Below are 6,593 nucleotides of genomic sequence, written 5' to 3' on the forward strand. Positions count from 1 at the left end.
CCAACAGGAATTTACTTAACCATCAGGGGAGCCCCTAACAATTTTTCCTTGTAAGTCAAGAATCCTGGCTAATGTAACAGATCTGATAAAGGAACAGAAAGAAATAAAAATCTTCCTACTTGTGTTGCTCTAAAAAGACAACGTGAGGGCCAATTAACACAATGTACAATTATGAACTGCTCTACTTGTGGCATGTTTTTCTTCCTTCCTAAAATCAATCCCAGGTATACTTTTTCAGCAAATGTGAGCTTGCAAATGTCTTTGAAAAAAATGTCAAAGCCCTCCAGGAGAGAGCAACCACAGTTGATGAAAAAGGCAAGGATTTGTCAGTTCAAGGGAAAAAGGCCCAACAAGAGAAATGGAGAGTGAAAGCAATTTCTCAACAAGAGAAATGGACTGTGAAAACAATTCTCTACAAGGAAGACACAGAGGAGCCTATGCAGCAGGTAAGAGTTATGGACTAGAAGCTAAAAACCTAGAAGATATTCTGCGCAGCAAGAATTTAAGAAGTTTTCAGAGCCCCACAGATGAAACCCGCTCTGCATACTCAGAAGAAGAAAAAGAGACATTGTAAAATGGGAGACATGATGATGAATCCATAAAGGACAGAAAGAGCACAACTGTGCCCTATAATAAGACAAGTACAGCTGCACTATAAGGACCTGAAGCAAACATATGTTGATATGACTCGCAAACATATGCCGATACGACACATTGCCTCCTTAAGTATTTTGTAATACCAGGTTCAAGAATGCAACAAACTTCAAAGTGACTTATCAGGTCCACTAAATTATTCCTTCTTACTGATACTCTTTGGGACAAAAAATACTGCACATAACAACTATAACTATATTAACATAGATATGTAAAATCTTGGAAGGAAGCTCAAACTCTGGGGGTTTAGATAGTATTATCATCTATTATTATCCGGAAGGAAGGAAGGAAGGAAGGAAGGAAGGAAGGAAGGAAGGAAGGAAGGAAGGAAGGAAGGAAGGAAGGAAGGAAGGAAGGAAGGAAGGAAGGAAGGAAGGAAGGAAGGAATAATGACTAGCTATGCAAAAAGTGGCAGCTAGAGAGGTTTGGTTCCTGGAACCATTGCCTGAGGAACAAAATTAATAGGCTGCTCATATATGATGGGCTAAACCTCACATGGAATAGCAAAACTGTATTTCAAACAAAGCAAAATTAATTAGGAGGGGTTTGATTGAATCCTGTTGAGGTAGAACAAAAACTCTGAATTAAGGACTTTAGAGTTATGCCCTGTAGAAAATGGAAATATTGCTAAATGAAGCCTATTAAACCACTCAAGCACAATAAAAAAGAATGCTGGCTCATAAAATACATAAGCTTCACTGTCCAAACAGTAATGCTCAAAATATGGGAAACATGAAAACAAGCTGAGCTTCATTTCTTAGTACAGAAGGGCAAATGGTAATGGTATAATGGAAATCTGGCGGGATGACTCCCATGAAAGGAATACAGTAATTAAAGGAGAACATCTGTCCAAAAGGACCGGAAGCAATAGAAAAGAACACAGTGTTGCACTATGTGTTAAAAACACACATTCCTGCTCAGAAAACAAAATGAATGAAGCTGGCTCCAGGTTGAAGAAATGTATTGAAAGTAACAGCAATTCTTTTTTTTTTTTTTCAAGAACGACTGCAAAGTTCTTTACTTTAGAAATAAAAATTAAATGCACAAGTATCAGATGAGGGGAGAACAGGCTTAATACTAGTAGTTTTGAAAAACATCTTGGAATCTTAAACTACTGCAAACTGATATGACCCAGCAGTGTGTTATTGCCGCACAGAAGGCAAACGTATAAACTGTAATAAGCTTGTACAGCCTTTAAAAACATATGTACGGCACCACTTTATCTGCTCTCTGAAGAATTTTTATGATGGCAAAGAATAGTTAGAATAGACCAGGGGTAGGCAACCTTAGCTCTTTTATGACTCGTGGACTTCAACTCCCAGAATTCCTGAGCCAGCATAGCTGGCTCAGGAATTCTGGGAGTTGAAGTCCACGAGTCATAAAAGAGCCAAGGTTGCCTACCCCTGGAATAGACTATAAAGCAATGAAGTGGTTCAAAACGGGGAATGGAATGAGCCAAGCCCCTACATTGTCACCTTATTTATTTAGAATGTATTACGCAGAATATATCATGAGAAATGATGGTCTAGGATCCAGATAGAATTTGGAATTAAAATTACTAGGAGAAAAATCAACCTCTGCAGATATAAAGATGATACCACTCTGATGCGTAGAACTAAGGAAGACTTAAATAATCCCCTATTGAAGGTAAAAGAAGAGAATGCAAAAGGGATGGGTGTGTGGGTGTAAAAAACCTAAGACAGTGGTGGCGAACCTATGGCACGGATGCCTGAGGTGGCACTCAGAGCCCTCTCTGTGGGCATGGGCACCATTGCCCCAGTCCTAGGCCTTCAGCTGGGTTTTATAAAACCTTTTTACTTTAGGCCTCCGCCACTGGATGCAAAAAAAAAAAAAAAAAAGGTTCAGTCAGCAATTTCAACTTCTCACGGGAAAAAAAAAAGATCTTGCAAAGTTGGAATTGATTGATTGAACTTTTTAGTCCCACCCAGTCTGCCGTTACCACGGCAGCCACGCCCACCCAATGGGCCACGACCACCCAATGGGCCACACCCATCCAACACTCGACAATGCATAAGTGGGTTTTGGGTTGCAGTCTGGGCACTCAGTCTCTAAAAGGTTCGCCATCACTGACCTAAGATGTCAAAAGCTAATGCCAGCCCAATGCAAATAGGCAGGAAGTTGATGTAACGGCAGATTTCACCTTCCTAGACTCAAAGATTTGCACGGTAATAACTAGAGATGGCCACTACTTGGGAGAAAGACTATGACAAATCTAAAATACAGAGTTATCACACCGACAGCAAAGAGACATCATTGTTTTCTCAGTTGGTTGTAAAAACTGAATCATTAGGTCCTCTGGGTGTGGTGCTAGAGGAAATTGTTGTGTATAAATTAGGTTAAAAGAGCCACCCATCATTCCATATGAGAACAAGTGAAGGCTTAGACATTTTGGACAAACACAGGTAGTTCTCAACTTACAACCACAACTGAGCCCAAAACTCCTGTTGCTAAGTGAGACAATTGTTAAGTGAATTTTGCCCCATTTTATGACCTTTCTTGCCATAGTTGTTAAGTGAATCACTGCAATTGTTAAGTTAATAACACGGTTGTTAAGTGAATCTGGCCTCCCTATTGACCTTGCTTGTCAAAAAGTCACAAAAGGTCATCATATGACCCCAGGATACTGCAATCGTCTTAATTATGAACCAGTTACCAAGCATCTGAATTTTGGGGATGCTACAATGGTCGTTAAGTGTGAAAAATGGTCATAAGTCACTTTTTCAGTGCCAGTCAGTAAATGAACTGTTGTAAATCGAGAACCTGTAATATGTAGGCAAGAGCTACTTAAAAAGATCATAGTATTTGCAATAATTAAAAGCAACCAAAAAATAGACAACAGAGGACATGGCAAGATATTATCACTGGTGGTACAAGACCTCAAAAAAGCAATTATTGAGAGAGAAAAAAACTTGGTAAAATGTTGTCCACCAAATCATAGAGATGAAACCAACCAAGCAACTGAATAACAACAATGAAAGAAAATGAAGAAAAGATTGCAAAATTTCAGGAATTTAAGTGATAGATCAAATTCTTTTTAGTCAAATAAATGGAGTTTTTATAGGCATCTGTTTTACACATTCATATTTTTACTGATAAATCATCTTGCTGGAGTTTATCTGCAAATATGTGAAACTGAGAGAACTCCTGGACAAAGATTTAAAAATTTGGTTTATGAACTCATCCACGTATTGTAATTACATGCCTCTGGGTTTGCTGGTTAATAGAACTGATAAACCTACTTTAAGCAGGAGAGAGGAAGTGAGCCACTTGGAGCAGCTGCTGGAAATTATTGAACTTTTTACAATTCTCCTTCCAAGGCTGCTGATGTCCTGCCTCTTCTTTGGAAGAAGAGGGAAAACTTATATCGGTTCCAAAGATCAATACCAAATTGGCTGGAGATCACACACAGAGTAGCTGCACTCCACTGCTTTCTTTGGAAATATAATTTTAAAAAAATGGTAGGACACCCCACATAGTAGATATTTTTGTAGTGATGCTTAACATATTTTTGATATTCCTAATGTATGTACCATCAGTCCCCAAAATGTCAGGAGTCTAGATTTAGAAGCATAATAATATGTTAGTTTCATCATGAGAACTCTTCTCCATCTTTGCTTAGAATTGTCATCTATTTAAGGAATCTAGCTAAAATCCAGAAAGAATGATTCAGCAGCTTGATACATGGAAATTACTCACTTCCACATATCAAATACCCTTTGTCAATTATAACCCAAGATCTATACATATTTTGATAGATATATTCAGAATGTGTATAATCCTTTATAATTTCAAATTATAACATAAAATGTGACCAAATGGAAACAATTTTTAAATTATTTTAAAAGACTGGATCACCTTTATTCCAGTATTTTAATTTCTGTACTATTCAAATGCTCAGTCACATTTATTACAAATATAGTTACAAACTGTATAGCTTGCTTGGTTGGCATGACTAAGAGGCAAACCCCATAACTTTTCAAATGCTTATTTGTTAAATTTAGCAGGCAATATACAATATATATGCATGGAACTATTTTACTTTTCCTAAACTTTGGCGAGAAAATATTCAGTTTAAAATTTGTGATGAAACTAAACTGCCATTAAAGATTATCAGAAATGTCATTTTCCCTCTGAAGTACACTTCTTTTCTATATCTGCTATTTAATAATAAATATGAGATGTCCTATAACACGATCCTGAATTTTTTCAGTTCAACAGAAAATACCAACAGAAAAAGCAAACAATGTCTACTTACAATTTGCAGCATTTTCACCTAGTGTTGAGACAACACTAATATTTGGATAATAAATAGTGTCTAACTACATCAGTTTAATCTAGCAGCTTTTTATTTTCCAACTTTAAAAAAAAATACAATTCAGCCTATAGAACAAATGTTTAAATGGTCTACTTTTGTGAAACTAGGCAACAAATCCCTACCAAAACTGGAATAGCTCTGGGAGTGTTCATATAAACTGTGTTGGTCATTCTGAAAGTACAGTGTTTGCCAATTGTTTTAGAAAACATTATCAGCAATGTTGCTTGTTTTACCTGATTCATTTTTCATAGTGTTACTAGTGAAGATCTAAGTTTTGAGGGCAGGAATATCATTCAGGAGTAACTCATATAACTTCATGATCTAAGTTGGTCTACAGCAGTGATGGCGAACCTTTTAGAGACCAAGTGCCCCAAAAAGGGCCCCGCCTGCCCCCGCTCCACTCCTGCTCCACCCTGCCCCCCCACCCCATCCCACCCACCTACAGGGCCACCCACTGCTCAGGCGGCCCAGAAGCACCATGGTGGCCATGCCCTCTGCCCGCACCCCGCAGCATCATCTGCACGTGACGGAGCACGAGGACGGAGTCTTGTCCCCACTGCCCAGCTGCCATGTCCTTGGCTGTGCTGCTCCGCGCGGGCTGTGCTTGGGTGACTCTCCTACAGGGGGGCTGCTGGTGAGGAGGGGGCCACGGGCTGAGGCGACAGCACGAGTGCCCACAGAGAGGGCTCTGTGCCATAGGTTCGCCATCACTGGTCTACAGTACGCTGTCCCCTTCAGAAGCCCAGAATTCTTCTCATAATAAAGCAACAGAAAGCAAGCTGAAAGATTTAATTACTAATTAGAAATGGAAACAATGTCCAGCTCCAGAGATATAATATTACTACTTACTTTGGCAAACCAAAATATAGAAATAAGGAATTGTCTATCCTTAGTTCCTTACACATTGCACTAATATGGTTTATTTTGTTTAGCATTTTGTGTGCAACTAGTTACTGTGGTTTCTAAACCAAATCTTATGTCTTTTTATTTTATCAACATTTTTATACAGTCTCCAATCTAAGGATTCTTAAATCCTTAGATGATTTTGAAAAGCAACCAATAGTGGTTTAATAAACCATAATTAAATCATTCATTATGCTGAATCAAGTCTGTGTCATTATTCAAGAGTATCTCTTGAGAAAATATTGGCTAGAAATCTCATTTGTATTGAAACATAGTCTATACACAGTTCTACTTCTTTTCTAAAATAAACATTCTAGCACAAATCTTGAATTGATGATACCATGTGAACCTGACAAAAAACAATTCACATTCTATATGCTCCTGTTTATTAAGTTCCTCTCTGTAGGTATTGGAAGATAGCTCATTGATATTTAAACTTTGGATTCCCAGCACCATTATACCAAAGTGGTGTCAAAAATTAAATCTAAAGCAATTCCATTCTTATTGCACATGGACATTCAATACTGTTTTCTGCTAGGATGCTGGGAATAATACAGCAATACCAGGAGGACCACAATTATTACACCACTGTACAGTTTAATTAATACATTTGGGCAAGCTACTATTTTTCAAGCAATACCAGGAGGACCAATTATCACACCCCTGTACAGTTTAATTAATATATTTCAGCAAATTAATA

This window comes from Protobothrops mucrosquamatus, unplaced genomic scaffold (assembly GCF_001527695.2).
Source record: "Protobothrops mucrosquamatus isolate PMUCROS unplaced genomic scaffold, P.Mucros_1.0 scaffold826, whole genome shotgun sequence".
NCBI classification, from domain to species: domain Eukaryota; kingdom Metazoa; phylum Chordata; class Lepidosauria; order Squamata; family Viperidae; genus Protobothrops; species Protobothrops mucrosquamatus.